We start from the raw sequence: 16,663 nt of genomic DNA on the forward strand, positions 1-16,663 counted from the left end.
GCCTCCTTACACAGCTGCGCGTCACGTGACCGTGTGACGTCACGCCAGACCGAGAGACGGGGCGCCAGCTCGCGGCATCGATGGTGGTGGCGAAGCCTTGCACGCCGCTGCTACGGCGCTACCGAGAGAGGGCGCTCGCTGGTGTGACGTCACGCTAGGAGGATAAATGGGGCTACAGCTCGGCTCCTCGCAGTGGTCGGCGCGCTGCCTTGCGCTATGTCGGATGATGTATAGCCATAAGTTTAACAAAGGGCAACCATGTCCACACCATCAGCCGAACCAAGGCGCAGCCAAGGGTATTGCTTTCGCAATCTTCCAGGCTTAACCAAGCTAAGCCTTCAGCCAATTTTTTCCACCCGCTGATGACATCACAGTGTGTACACTACATGGAGACTTGGAACGCCCACAGGATGCCCTATACGAGGCCTCACGACGGTGTGCCCACGTAGTGCAGGCACTTTCGGCCCTAAAGGCTGCATCGACATTCATCAGCGATACGCTAGGTCACCGACTTCTCCTGCAAACAGCCAATAACTTGAACCTAAATAATTCACCCTAGTTTTGACGATCCACGCACTCCGAGTCGAACTGCGCACTTCTGGCTCTGCGACAGCACTTGTTGCACGTCGTCGCATCATGGTTTGCACAAGGAATGCGACGTCGACACGGGCTGCGCATCGCTTAACACATCAACAGAGGGTCCACATGCTGGCGCCTATCCGCCGCACTAATCCATAGTGAAGAACGTATGGCAGAAAAGCTGGGCTAGTTGGATTTTATATAACTGATGAATTTCCAGCGTATCGGAAGGAAAAGAAAGATCCGGAGTAAAACAGAACAGAACAGGGAGGTCCGTGATTCTTCCGCTTATTTCATGTCAACAAGCTGCAGAAGAAAGACATAGAATCATGGCGCATGCGTCAACCCGCTCGTCCCACGTGTAACCATTAAAAGCCAACAGACACGGACAACCAGCAAAGCTTAGGGTAAATTGTTTATTTTAAATCAAATGCAGCAAATACAGATAAATGAAATTGGACGAAAAAAGATAAGCTTTATTCTTCTTTTAAGGGGATCAGTAAAACACGAAAGTAAAACCGGACTTCATTACCCCTTCCACCTTCCTTATTGCTCTTTCTGAGCTGCGCTACAAGCCTTAAAAAGTCATTACGTACCAACTCGCCCAAACTGCTACGCTTCTGACCTTCACAGAAGCTATTGCATGTGTTCGTGGTGCTCTCACAGTCCGCTGCAGCGAAAGTCGCGCAATCTGCGGGCCGGCGACCGGGTTGCTTCGGCAAAGGTACGAGGATTCTGGTGCGAATTTCTTTACCAGCCAGTTGAGTTGCGACGCGCTCAACTTAAGGAATGCGAGTGCCAGAGTTTGCAGCGTGCGCCTCGGACGCACGAAAGCATTCTGCTTCACGCTAGCGGGCCTCTCGCCAGACCAAAGCGAGAATCGCCCGTCGATAGACGTCGTTGCCTTTCTGCACCCCTTAGCGCAGCGGTTTTCTTAGTTGGTGACATTACAATCGAAGCGCACCTGCAAAACAACACTTGATCCACATGAGCGTAACTTGGCACACAAGTTTGCTTAGCGTTGCCCCCAGGTTTTCTAAGTATTATCCTTGTTGACCCGGTAGTTATGCCAGGGCAAAGGACTAACTTTAGAGCTGCCACTAAACACAGTGATAACGCTTTGAAGTGCACGGATTTGTAATTGAATGCAACGACCCTAATTACGCCAAACCTTTTTAATTGTTCTTACGCGTAATCAATGATGCGTGTCTTATTGGCGTATTATATAAACTTGCTGTTAATTGAACTGAAATTAATTGGCTTTGATAAAGTGCATGAATACACATTGGAAGAGAGGAGAAAATTTAGGAAGTAACGCCAGACGGTGTCCTCCCACGTGGGACAACAGTTTTCACAGAAGTAATTTTAGGACACTAGGAAACAGCAAAAAAATGAATATATAAAGCTTTGGACTGCTTGCGAAAGGAGTCTTTTCAAAAGACAGCTTTTCATCCAGCAAATGTAAGTTTGCACTCTGAGATTTGCAATACCCTGTTAAATTTCATCCTGCTTCCTCTTCTAGTTATCCCAGGGCAGCAGGCTAAATGTTTCCCCAGTGACAATTCAAACACATACAGGCCGGGAAAACTTGATTATGTATATCTAAATGCAAGGCTGCAATTACCCACACACTTTCAATCTAATCTATCCATTACCCATAGTGCGGCCCTGTAATTCACTGAATAATAACAAAGTGGCTTGTTTAGTTAAGCGGAGACACCAGAGAAGGTAACTGCAGACCTCGTATGACGCGTGAAAATATGAAAAAAAACGAAGGCTTAGTAATTATTTCCAACACCTGTAATTAAACTTAGAACGTCAGCATCTCGTCACACATTAAATTTCCCCATTTCCCCTTATTTTCACCAAATCGTGAGCTCGTTTCATCTGCGGTCATATTAGGGCAGCGCGAAACATTGTGGATAACGGCAGTATCACAATGTGGAACGCTAGAAGAAGTAACTCTCAATTAACTTCTCAAGACAAACAAGCTGTGTCGTACAGTATGCCGAGGGGACCTTCAAAATCATACATGTCTCGTACAATGCTCAAAATTAGAGGAAAACGAACATTCAGTCATAATGTCCAAAGCACATGAGTAACGTCGATGGTTTAAACTTTGTTTAGATGTCACGGTATTCCTCTTCATACTGAATTTTTCGTATTTCTGGACGAAAACTTATGCGTCTCATAGAACGCTCTACAATGGACCAAGAACGAGGCGTTAGGAATGTTCATTTAACCCCTACTTGGACCACATACTTCAAAGTTCGCCTGCACGTTGCCTTTAACATTCCCCGCTTTCGGTTTTTAACTTTCGGTTTTCCTCAATCAAGTAGCCCGCTAAACGAGAAAGGCATTGGCGGCCATATCTAGTAGCTGGAGTGCGTTAAAATTCAAGACCGTAGTATTTGAAGACTTTTCCTCTAAACATAACGATAATTTTCAAGGCAAGGTTACCGCAAGATAAACTAAAATAGTGAAGAATTGGTCTTGAAGCTTGATGCGCACGTCTTTTACCTCAAAACTTAAGAATAGTCTTTCCGCACGGTGAAGGATCTTCGAAATACGCTTTGTGTTCCCGCGCAATAGACTGATAAGAAACGTGACCGGAAGTTCCTCAGGGCCGCCCTCCCACTTCTGTTGTCGAGTAAGCGAAAGCGTCTGTTTCTTTTCTAGAGGTATGCGTTCACATTGAACTATGCGGCGTGTCGCATTCGGTGCGCCATTTCGCCTCGTTGGCTCATGACACCTTCGCGTACATCACTTTCATTAGTGCATCCGAGTTGCACACGTACTTCTACTAAGGAAGTGTCTCCTGCTCTGCTATGTTCATGCAGAGATGGCAGGTAGGCGAGCTAACATCGTGCGCTACCAAAGTGAAAGCACTCTGCGACTTTACTAAAAGCGGCAACAGGTTGCATTTTTCCTGCCGAAATACTTCTCGTTGCTATAAGATGCCACTTATACAAAAAATGAGTATAAGGGCTCGGACAGCTGAAGAAGTGTCTTGAAAGCCCTGTAATTTCGCTTTTATATTGAATACGACTAATGGTATTTACTAAGTGAAAACTGAAGCAATTGTCGTGGTAAGTTCGGGGCTGCTCAGGATACCTAGCCGTGAACAATTCCTGCAACGTTGGCTCCATCCACGCAATACATCCACGGTTGGCTCCATTCGCGATCCGGTGGCTATGTGCGTAGGGATACTATCAAAAACAGGTGAACAGGCTCCATTATCTAAAATAGTTGCAGTAAACGCTACTGCTACGTCCTTCCGTACGTGAGCAATACCTGTGAACATAGTTCTATAGACACGGTTACGATCGGCATGTTTTTTTTCACACGCCGATGACGTCACAGTGTGTACACTACATCGAGACTTAGAACACGGCTAGGTTAGCTGGTATACCCTCAGGTAAAGAGGAATTGCGTAACGAGCACTAATTTCTGCCCTGGCGTTGGGTATGCCAAACTCCGACAGGAAAAAAAAATGAAGCCTGCTTAGATGGCGACGCTCTTCTGGGGCCCTATAACGTAAAACTATTCCAATATGTTTTTATTCCAATCTCCTGGCGTCAAATTTGCGTAACCGCCGACGCAAGCATCGGGCGGTCACCCACAGGGTTGTCTGAAGAAACCAATCAAACGCTATCCTCGTTCATAGGAGGTCACTTTTGTTTGCTTGAAAAACGAATAACATTGCCTACACTGAGCGGCTTGTGTTATCTAATTGGCTGACAAGAGGCGAGGAGCACGTTCAAGGGGAGAGAGTGTCGATGGGGCCGAGCCACTGCACTGAAAGTTGATAACCGGATGAAGAAGGTGGTGCCGGCGTCTGCGATTGGCCCGCTTTCGCTTACTTAGCTTGCGGTGGCTGGTAGAAAATCGCGGCGGCATGCAATGGACGCTTAAGAATGACGCTAAAACGGTTCCTCAGCAATGACGACTTGGTAGAATGCGGTCGTAAACGTGCAAAAACTGCTCGAAAATGTTACGCTGCTACGAAAGAATTTTTATCATACTGCCACTGCCTGAGCGATCGGCAGCAGCCATCTTTTATTCCTTTCAGAACGGGGCAGCCTGCGGCTATTCAGAAGAAAATTCGGTTTTGCTCGGCATATTAATGCATCTTTAACGCGGTGAGTTCTTGCGGTTTTGTGACGTAGCGTGAGAGGCAGGTGAAGTGGGTGCAGCCCGAAAACTTTTCACCAGTAGCCGGGGACTAACGGCGAAAAGGCGTCGAATCAGAAATAACTATTTTTCTTTTTTCGATGAAATCATGCATAATCAGCGTGTACACGTCCTATCAGATGGGGAACTATCTTGGTGTTCGTGACGTCGCCTGACAGGCAGGTGAAGTAGGGGTGGGCCAAAAAAGTTTTTGTCCAATCGCGGAGGGCTGATTGAAGAATTGGAATAGAAAAGTTTGGAATAGTTTTACGTTATAGCGCCCCTGGATGCGCGAGGTTCAAATTCCATTCCGCTTGTCGTCTGCTAAGTGCTCGACGAGCGCACGACTTCCTCTGCAGGCGTCAACGGAAGCCAACACCGCCTGCATTTATTTCGATATGTCACAAGATATGTGCAACGCATTTGTGTGAAAACTTATCTTTTTCTGTTGAAGACGCGCAGGCTGGTATGCCATGCCACGATGCTATATCTTAATTCGGGAAAACATAAGTAGGCAGAAAAATGTGTTTTATTAACTGTTTTATTAGCAATCTATCGCGCAGCAAGGCAATAATTAGACAATGCAATAATGTGGATCTGAGTATCTCATTTGTCAGAACAAATGGGCGCATTGTGTACTATGATCATACATGCGTAAGACAGCCTCCTATAATTTCACATAGACAAAAAATTGCTGCAGAGGCCATGTTTTCTTGCTGTGTAACCCACAGCTCTACCAAAGTAATTTTTGGCGCAGCGCTTACTTACCAATAATAAAAAGATTATCAGGAGAAGCAGATCCACATTTTTCGTACACCAGTAGCAAAAGCTCCCTTTCTTATTCCATCCGAAGGGGACCCTTGCTAGTCCAAACAACATGCTATACCCTCGTCAATTTTCTGCGTAGCTGTCCATGCACTCATGCGCCGACAAATATCTAGCAAATTATATTGAAACATTTTGAAGTCTTTCGTCATGTGTGGTTTTGTTTCACAATACAACATGTAAGACTACTAGAGCATCATTTCGATCTGTAACATTGAGAACAAAATATCGACACGATATACCTCTCGAGCCTATTGAAGATGTTTCTTAACATTTGTAAAGCACATCGTTTATTCTGTCGTCATCTAGGCATAAATGGCGGAGTTGAAAGACAGTAACAACAAATGGCGCCAACTTCTTTTTTTTTGAGAAACAGCAAATGCAAGAGCAGCATTTGCCAATCAGCGGTCGATCGATAGTAGAAGTCGGGCAAGGATAGAGTGACGCACAAAGGCTGTATTGAACGCGTAGCTTCAGGACCTAGAGAAAGATCTAAAACCAACCCAACTAGGCTGAAGTCAATGCGTCAGGGCCACCCGCTAAGAAAAATTCTCTTTTAAACGGTTTAAAAGGCCTTCTTTTAATGCGCTGAATCTACAATACACATATAAGCACAGTTACTTGCGACCCCTTTGAAGCATGGTAGCATAGGACAGGTGGACACATCTGGACACAATAAGGACTCCAAAGCGTTTCAACTTTTCTAGGGCACTCGTTTTTGGCGCAGCATACTTTGTTTGATAACAAACGTTATTGGCGGCTTTGGCGGAGGAGTCCAACCCCCCCTCCTCCCAGTTTTGGTATATTTGTGAGGCCACTAAAGTCAACAGGGCTGAGCAATTTTAGTACTTGCTCATGTTTACTGAGATAAGCTCTAGAAGAATCCAGCATCCCATGACCCACGTATGGCAGCTAGGGAATTATGTTTGAACAAGAGGCTGCAAGTGTGGAAAGAATGACTGTCTGCATGAAAAATACGTTGCACGATGTTTATGCAAATATTGAAATATGCCGAGAGATTTTCTAAATTTAGGCTAATCAGGAAACCGCCCTAAGGACTGTCGGAATTACAAAAAGAAGATATGAGTGAGAAATTTTTTCTTAATTTAGAAGCTTTTGGAGCACTCTTATTGCAAGGGGTTTTCTCTCACGATGTTTTTTTGAGATCCAGATTGATGTCATTTACGTGCACCATACGACACGCATAGCAGAACTACTACAGCAGGTCTATGCGACACTCAACAGAGCAAAATATTTCTCATAGTGCACTGCTGTTTAGGTTATCTTTCAGAATAGTGGCACTGGCACCTGGCACTGCACGAGTTGGCAGAACTCTTGGCTCATATGTCACATGATAAAAGAACTACTCCAGTGCTTCCCTCGATCCTGGAAACCTTTCGGCAGTTCTTTAACTTCACTGACTTGCGATACCTTTGTGTATCATCTCTCAGCCGGTTGATGACGCCTGCCGTCTCTGGTGAGTACATTACCCGCTTTTGGCCTCGCTGTGGCGGCGTGGAAACTGGGAAGACAGATAAATCTTTAAAATATCGACATTTTGTTTTTGTTTAAATTACGACCTAAATAAAGAATCCACTTGTACCGTAACGGGTTAATAACTTCCTTTGTTTATTTAAATCCAACAAGTCTCGTTGAATACGGTGCAGAGGTAGGCGGAAATAGCTTTCTTCTTACCTCTCTAATCCGAACTTAACCACTCTGGCTAGATGTCACCATAACGAAAGCATAAAGTTCGTGCACAGCTTAATTAGCTCTCATGGCTGTACCCGCTTATATAAATGCATGAAGTTTTCTGGTCATTCGCTTAACAAAAGCTCACAACCTGAAATCGTTTACCATGGCAACCCAGAAGTGACATGCCCAAACATAGCTTTTTTTTCGCTCCCCAATTCAACGTTGGAACGCTTTACCCTGAAACGTTGGTTCTTTCCACCTGACCAATTTTTCGTTTAAAATTGGCATGTGATGATACCGCCACTCGTTCTATAGCCCTGAGCAGCCGGATGTTAAAATAAATTAAATCAAACGAATAAATTTCTCCCTTCCCATGCATTGCATTAGAATCCGCGAGCTAAATCTTACTCTTGAATGTGTTTATCAATGAGCATGTTTTGACACGGATATTCATATGCGTCAATAGTGGATGAGGGACAGCACTGCGGATGTTCATTATCATTTTAAGTGCTTGTAATATCACATAACTATCAATTGCGAGCACGTTTTTAGTTTATTCGTTCGATGAACCGTGACATTTATTTATTTATGTATTTATTTATTTGCGTGCGCTTAAGACCTAAGGTGCTCCAGAAAAAAGCATGAGCGTTATGAGAACAACACAGTGCGGCTGCCAAGAAGGTAGGTAATGTGCAAACGCAGATTTAAATAAAGATAACCACCGGTCATATTTGGTGGTAGAGTTGGGTAGACGGTTCCATTCATCAAGCTTACTGGGAACAAAATAATCTTAGAAGAACATTGCATGACATAGTGGTACCTGTACATTGCACCGGCGATTTGTTGCGTCTCACCTGTCACCTGTCGAATGACTCGGAAAGAGAATGACGCTTAAATTCTGAGTTACCATGGATTTCACTCAATGTAGCGTAAGGGACAGTTTTCAGCGTGAATAACGATTTTGAAGAAATTATGTATTTTTGCTCAGCCATTTTGAATATTGTAAATGTAGGGATCTCATAAAAACCCGGTGTTGTCAGGCTTCTAATAAAGGCAGCGTTTTATTAAAAAAAAGGAAGCTACTTCAATAAAGAAGTTGCGATTAACACTGCTCTTGAGAAAGACCTATTCAGACTATTCCATTCCATCTGGAGTAGCAGCTGCATTCTTTGACCAGCCTGGCGAATATAAGCTTTGTGGAATACTATATGAATAGGAATAGAAGGTATAGAATACCATACTGTATGGCGAATAATCAATGCATACGCATATACTTATAGGAGGAATAAATATTTCGGCACTATAAAGTACTACGCCTGTACTTGCTAGTGTCAAAAAAAATAACACGCGACTATTAGAGACATACGATCAGTTTTAAACATTAGGAGCACTAATTGTAGTGTGACGAAGAAGATCGGCAGGCTGAAAAGTCCCGTTGCCATCGCGTGGGTCATACCAAGTTCGTTCACTGCCTGCGCCCTACCTGCTGGTGCTGACTTTGTCGCTGCTGGTCTACGAGGCGAATGAAGTCCCCTTACAATTTGTGGAGCTGCTGGGTACAACCGGAATTCTAGAACTTCGTAATCGGACACTGCAGCCCGTCTTCACTATGCCGGAACAAGGAACACCACAACCACAACCCGCTGCCCCAGTGACTACCCTGGTCTGCCCTGGCCCGCTGCGTCAACGCGACCCACCCATCTTCAGCGATAGCGAAGACCATGACTTAGAAGACTGGCTCGCTGACTAAGACCGGGTGAGCATCCACAACCACTGGGACGACACCAAAAACTGAATTGCGTGTCGTTTATTTGAGCGGTGTCACCAGCGTGTGGCACCTCACCCACTAACCTGATCTGACGATGTGGACGGCTTTCAAAACAACTAACGTGATAGGTATTTGGGCGCCCCGCGGTTCGCAAGCTTCGCGCCGAGCAACGTTTGCGTGGCCGTGCGCAACAGTGCGGGGAGACATTTACCAGCTATATAGAAGATGTTGTCGACCTCTGTAACCGCGACTACGTCACAATGGCTGATGCCGAGAAGATCCGCCATATCTTAAAAGGCATCGAAGACGACGCCTTCCAGATGCTGTTGGCGAAAAATCCGTCGACAGTCTCTGAACTCGTCAGTCTCAGTCAAAGCTTCGACGAACTACGCAAACAACGCGTAGCCACCCGCCAATGTACACCTCAGGCCACTTCAATGTCGAGCTTGGCTGTTGCCCCATATAACACTTCGCTGCTGCTGCAGATCAAGGAGTTCGTCCGTGAAGAGGTGGCTCGTCAGCTTTCCTTGATTCCACTTACACACGGCCAGTCGAGTACTCCGTTGGCGCCCGCTCTCCAATCTGTCATCAAGGAGCAGGTAGCCGACCCCATTTCGCCTTCTCTCTTGCAGGCTCCGACGGCCGCTCCCCTGACGTACGCCGAAGACGCGACGAGGCCTGCGCCACAGACCTACCGCTTCTTCAGCCACCTTTGCGCTCACCCGTATCCCCTCCAGTCCGGCCACCGGTGCACTATGCGCGACCTCAAGACCATTGGCGCACGGAAGACAATCGTCCGACTTGTTTTTATTGTGGCCGTGCTGTACACGTGGCACGTCACTGTCGCGTGCTTACATTGAACGTCCCCAACAATGTGCGTCCATAAGCGCCACGTTTTCAACAACGCCGCAAATATTCAGACACCTTTGAATCTCCTCCTGCAGTCGAGACCGCATTCCCCGCCGCTCGCCGTTCAACTTCGCCTCGCCGCCGCTCCTTTTCCCTCACGCACCAGTGGCGGAGGCCGCTGCGACAGGAAAACTAAAAATCGCAGTTCAAGAGGCGAGAACTGCGGTACCAGCGAAATGTATAAGGCCTCACACTTTCCCGAATAACGTTATGGAAGTCGCAATAGAAGGAACGTTGACGCTAGCGCTTGTCGACGCCGGCGCTGCACTTTCAGCGATAGATTCCCGTATTTCGGACTGCCAACGCGCAGCACGTTGAGCCATCCGGCGCCTGCAGCGCACGTGTCCTCATTCAGGAGATGGTTTGTATCATAGAATTGATCGTGTGGTCATCATGTGCACACGATGTCATATTAGGCTGGGACTTTCTCTCCACAGATCATGCGATCATTCACTGAGCTGTTTAGTTTTCGACCTATATAAGCACTAACCACAAGGACCGATGTCGCAAAATTGCTGTTTCAGAAGACACCGTTATACCTGCCTGGTCTTCCACTCTTGTCAGTATCTCTTGTGACTGTGTAGATGACGGCACAGTACTCTTCGCTCCTTCTGAACTCTTAGTTCACCACTGTTCACTACCACAGCCATTCGCCGTCTGCGAGTTCAAAGCTGGCGCCTCTCTCATGTGCGTCTCAAACCCATCGGCTGAACCAATTAAATTACGCCGCCGTGAAAGCCTTGGCAGAGCAGAGCCACTGACATCATCTTTAATATTTGACACTATGGACGACTCCACTTATCTTGCCGCTCTTAAGGCATCGCCTCCTCAGTCACTGCCGTGTGCTTTTACGCCAGCTATTGCCAGTGACCTTACGACGACACAGCGCGACGAACTTCTTCGCTTGCTACAAGGCTTCTCTTCCTCTTTTGACTGCCAAGCAACATCACTCGGCCTCACAACGACTGTTTCGCACACTATCGACACTGGGAGCGATGCACCAATTCGACAGCGTCCCTACCATATATCGGCGACTGAAAGAGGCGTTATCAATGAACAGGTGAACGATATGCTCAATCACGGCGTCATCCAGCCTTCTAGTAGTCCCTGGACATCGCCCGTCGTCCTAGTTAAAAAAAGAAGGCACCATACGATTTGGCGTCGATTATCGAAGGCTTAACAAGATTACCCGAAAGGATGTATGCCCGTTGCCACGTACTGACGACACACTTGACTGTTCGCAAGGAGCGGAGTTTTTTTCCTCCTTAGATCTCCGCTCTTGCTACTGGCAGGTGCGCATGGCTGACGCTGACTGTTCTAAAACCAGGTTTGTAACACCAGATGGCTTGTATCAATTCACAGTATTGCCGTTCGGTCTGTGCAACGCGCCCGCCACCTTTGAACGCATCATGGACGGCATCCTACGCGGCCTGAAGTGGCATACATGTATCTGCTACCTCGACGACGTTGTCATCTTTTCCCCTGATTTTCCGGCCCATCTCGGCGTTTACATCAAATTTTGACCTGTCTCCGGAATGCTGTCTCCAGCTTAACTTAAAAAAGTGCCGATTTGCAGCTCGAAAGCTGACTATACTAGGCCACGTTGTCTCCAAAGAAGGCATTCTTCCTGATCCTGTTAAACTTCGCACCGTATCCGAATTTCCGAAGCCTACTAACTTGAAAGCACTACGCAGCTTCATTGGCCTATGCTCCTATTTTTGACGTTTCATTCACAATTCCGCTACTGTAATTGCACCACTAAACCAATTTCTCCAAGGCGACAATGAACTTTCTGCTTGGTCGGAAGCCTCTGATGATGCCTTTACGGCTCTTCGTCGCCTACTCACGACTTTGCCAATCTTGCGCCATTTTGGTCCAAGCGCACCTACAGAACTTCACACTCACGCCACTTGTGTCGGCCTTGGTGCCGTCTCGCACAACGCAAGAACACTAATGCCGAATACGTGGTCGCTTATGTTAGTCGTGCCCTCACGAAACCTGAGGTCAATTACTCAGTAACAGAAAAAGAGTGACTGGCTACCGTATGGGCTTTTCGAAAATTTCGCGCATATTTCTACGCTCGACGGTTTGACGTGGTGACGGATCATCACGCTCTTTGCTAGTTGTCTAACCTAAAAGAGTCGTCGGGCCGCCTCTCTCGGTTGGCCCTCTGAATCCAGGAATATGATATCCGTGTCGTCTATCACTCTGGACGCAAACACTCAGACGCCGATGCACTGTCGCGCTTCCCAGTTACTTCAGACAGCAGCACTTCTACCGACAGACATGACATCTCACCACTTGACATCCTGGACATGGCCTCGGAGCAACGAAAATACCCATGGATCGTCATGATATTCGATTTTTTGTCAAATCCTCCGGCAGCTTCGGCACCTCGAGCGTTACGCCGACAGGCGCAGCATTTCACAATCAGCGACGGACTTTTATACCGCCGCAATTACCACAATGACGGCCGCAAATGGCTCTTAGTAGTGCACCGCCACCTTCGAGAAGATTTATGCTCCGCTTTTCACTCTCACCAGCAGTGTGGTCACGGCGCAGTGTCAAAAACCTACACACGGCTTCCCCTACGATATTATTGGCGAGGGATGTACAGCTTCGTCCACAAATACGTACGCTCCTGCATAGCCTGCCGCATCAGCAAAAGACGTCGCCTCGTTCATTCTAAACAACTTCGTTCTCCGCCATGGCGCACCTCGTGAACTGTTGAGCGATCGGCACCGCGTATTCCTCTCGGACGTCCTGCAGTCACTCCTATCTGAATGTCAAATTATTCGCCGCACTACTACGGCTTATCATCCACAGACCAATGTTTGAACATAACGATTCAACAGAACTCTTGGTGGCATGCAATCAATGTATGTTGCGTCTGACCACTCCAACTGGGGTCTTGTACTTCCATTCGTCACTTACACATATAACGCTGTCTCTCAAGCCACTACCGGATTCTCCCCATTCTTTCTGCGTTAGGACCGCCATCCCTCCAGCACCATTGATAGGGTCCTCCCGTACCGGCCGGACCCTGCTGAATGCTTACCTGTTTCTGCGATCGCTCAGCACGCCTAGAAATGCTGACAACTGGCCCGTTCTTTGACGTCTGCTCAAAAGTTGCGCCAAAAAGAGCGTCAGGACCTCAGTCCTGTCCCTCACCCCTTCACCATCGACTCACTCGTGTGGCTTTGGGTCCCGCCTGTTGCGGCTACTGGCCTTTCGTCCAAGCTCCTCCCGAAATACCACGGGCCCCACCGAGTGGTTGCGCAAACATTACCAGTTAATTACGTGGTCGAACGCGTATCGCCATCTCCTGATCTGCGTCGTCGGGGGCGAGAGACTGTGCACATTGAACGGCTGAAGCAGTATTACGATCCGCTCAGCTCTTCCTAGGTCGCCATGATGGCTACTCTACAATTCCGGCGGTGATTGTGACGGAGAAGATCTGCACCCTGAAAAGCTCCGTTGCCATCGCGTGGCTCGTACCCAGTTCGTTCGCTGGCTGCGCCCTACCTGTTGGGGCTGACTTTATCGCTGCTGCTCTACGAGCCAAATAAACCCCCCTTACAGTAGCAACAAAAGCTTCGCGTGTGGTCTCTCCAAAACCCTAGAGCCTGGTTTTCAAATAAGCTTTCCAATAAAGAATGGCTGGTGGGTGACTAGCGGTAATGACGCGCCAAATAACTGGCGGCCGAAATTTGGAAAGAAGTTGTGGAAAAAGAAAGAAAAAAAAAAAAGCTGTTCAAGAACGTCTGCGCTGTAGAAACATGTAAAAGGGCTGTTGCAAGAAACCCATCAAAAGTTGTGGCATAAATAATAACTGGTACTAAACTGTTGACTAAACTGCCGCAACCAATAACTGGCCGGCTACAAGAAAAAACAAGTTGTCATGCAGGCTTCCGTGACGGTATCAGAAAGAAAGCTTCCATTGCGCATTTTGTTCCTCCATTTCTTGTAAAAACTTCGTCGTTGTCTCACTTGTAACAATTTGAGCTAATTTATTTAGAAGACGAAGAATGGTAACCGAACTATCACATTCGATCCTGGCGAAGTATTTGGCTAGTCCAGAATATTCAAAAATAGTAAATAGTTGCTTTAGAACGCGAACTCAAATAATACGTATTGTTAGGTTTGTATTCGAGACTTCTAATATTCCCGTACCCCTAATAATTGTACATAGAAGGATGCATCACATAAAATAGTTAGTTGCTGTCAAATATGGTGATGATAACCTTTGGACGAAAGCTTCTACATTTGTCGAAATGGGTCGACAAGCAAACGCCAATGCGGTCGCTGTGTTCATAACACGTAAATATGAAAAAAATGAAGTAAATAAACATGTTGAAGGAACTTTTTGCCAAACTATCAGCACAGGTTGTAAGCACGATGTAGAAGAGATGCGTTTTTAGACATGGCAAAAGTACGCTCGGCTTTATGCTATTATTCATGATCACTGTCTATTTTCTATACAGTCTCGCACTAAGCGCTCAGGGCAAGTAGGCGTATCGCTTCTTATTTACGAAAAATATAGAATTTTTATTTATCAACAACGCCTTTAAACGAAGTACTTGGGGCAGCCGGAATTGTTCGTTTTAAAGGTCGCTTCCTTGTAGATGTCGCGCACCGCAGAGCTGACAAATAATTACGAAAAATCGTTACATAATTATTCCTTCGTTATGAGATCGTTTTGTTGTAGCGACATTTGTTGTGGAAGTGCTCGACTCTGTACCGAACGGAAGACTGCTGTCCGCTTCACTTCCGAAATTTTGATACCTTCTTGCGAGAAAGTACACTGGTGAAAAAGAAATCGTCGGAGACCTGAAGACGCAAAGCGGCCTCTCATAAAGCAATTTCTCTGTGGCGCGCTTATTTAGTGGCCTATTTAAAGCCATGAAATACTATCTATTATTGGCTGCTGGTTTCATTAGGTATTTATGTGCCCATCTCCCATATGTTGAAAACGACCCTCCGGAACAACTTGGACCTGATGCTGCAGGGATAAAGTGATGAATGCTTGTATGTACGTGATTGTACCTTTGCCTCATCCGGCAGTGGTGTAAATGAACTCCATTTATAGGCTGCTGTCTCGGTCGATAGATGGAGCCACGCAACCGGAGGTCGGAATTGCGCAAGCGACGCGTTCAATCCAAATCCTAATATGGCGAAATTCACGACATCGATGTGTGAGCATTCCAAATTATATCTCGCCTTTTGAAAGGCGTTGCTGGGCTCCTAAGGTGTAACAATGAAATGAAAAAGGATGGTTTGCTCATCTAGCTGATAACGCACGTTGAGGTTTCGAGAGCGAAACAACGGGGCCGAGAGCCAAGAAACGACGGACGCGCAGACTGTCAACTGAGGATATTGCTGAAAAACGGATGCAAAAGGAAGCACCGAAATACACGTGGACCCAAAAATTTAAGCTTGTAAAGTTACCTTTGAGTCCCAACATCAGTCAGTGCTGAACATCGAAGAAATTAACTCTGCGGCATTCAGCGTAATGAATGGATGACTTCGCGACACAGGTTTCTCTCGATTTGCTAATGAAACAAAATTCAGCACCACTTCCCCTCTGTGAAGGACTATCAGCGATGACAAGGTGCATTTTTCCTCACTCTACGCATCTATGTACATATAGGTATTATTGTTGTTGTTGTTGTTGTTATTGTTGTTGTTCTTATTGTTATTGTTAGTTTTGTTGTTGTTAGTTGTTGCTGTTGTTGTTGTTGTTGAAGCACACAAATAACGAATACATCTTTCGACTGTGGAGTGATTTATTCTTATTCTTTTATGAATTAGTAACGTCTACCAGTACTGCCGCATAGCAGACGGCAATTCTAATACATTTACAACTTCACTGTGAACTATTAGGAAGAGTAGATGAAACTGGGCGTAACGTTAGAATAGTCCTAGCAGCTAATTTTCACATAATTTGTTTCGGGATTGTTTTTGATATAGCAAGAGTTCCAACCGTTTTCTGTAACCACACTCCCTCCGTACACGGCCATGTATTGAGAGCAGACAGGAATTCTGTAACGTTTACAACTTCACTCTGGAGTAATTATGACAAGTAAATGAAACTCAGCGTAGTGATGGAGCCTTCTTAGCGGCCAATTTCAGTGCGATTTCGTCCAGGATATCTAGATTAAACTACGAGCTGCAGAGCATTCGCTTGAAACTGGAGACGAAATTTTTTTTGTGTGTGTCGAAGGGACGCCTAGACGGACGGACATCGGCCACAGCTGGAGGGCAGCTATATACAGCTTCGCTGTAAATGCATCTCCGATTTCCCTTGCCGCCTTGTTTTTAAATCTCAAAAGTTCCATGGCGTCAGGAAACATTGATCCGCAGCCACATTTCTTGCAATGTAACAGTAAGTTTTAACAACGCTGTTTCCTCAAAGCAAGCTTTTTGAGCTGATTAATCGGTTATTCAAAAAACGACCAGCTTCTCCGGCATAACATTTTCCGCAATATACCGGAACGTGACCAATAACGCCTGTGCAGTCCTCGACCAAGATGCGTATTGGCCGGATGGCCACGCGAGTGGCCGCTCGATGTACTTGGCGTATATTTCAGGGCTTCTGTAACATTCGAGGAACACTGTTATGTGGCCCACATTGAGCACTAGAAAAGCTGTATCATGAGTTTTTCATGGTGCTCTACCATTTTCTCACTGACGCTTTCCATGTAATTGTAATAT

The sequence above is a fragment of the Dermacentor andersoni genome, chromosome 7 (genome assembly GCF_023375885.2).
Source record: "Dermacentor andersoni chromosome 7, qqDerAnde1_hic_scaffold, whole genome shotgun sequence".
In the NCBI taxonomy this organism is placed as follows: Eukaryota; Metazoa; Arthropoda; class Arachnida; order Ixodida; family Ixodidae; genus Dermacentor; species Dermacentor andersoni.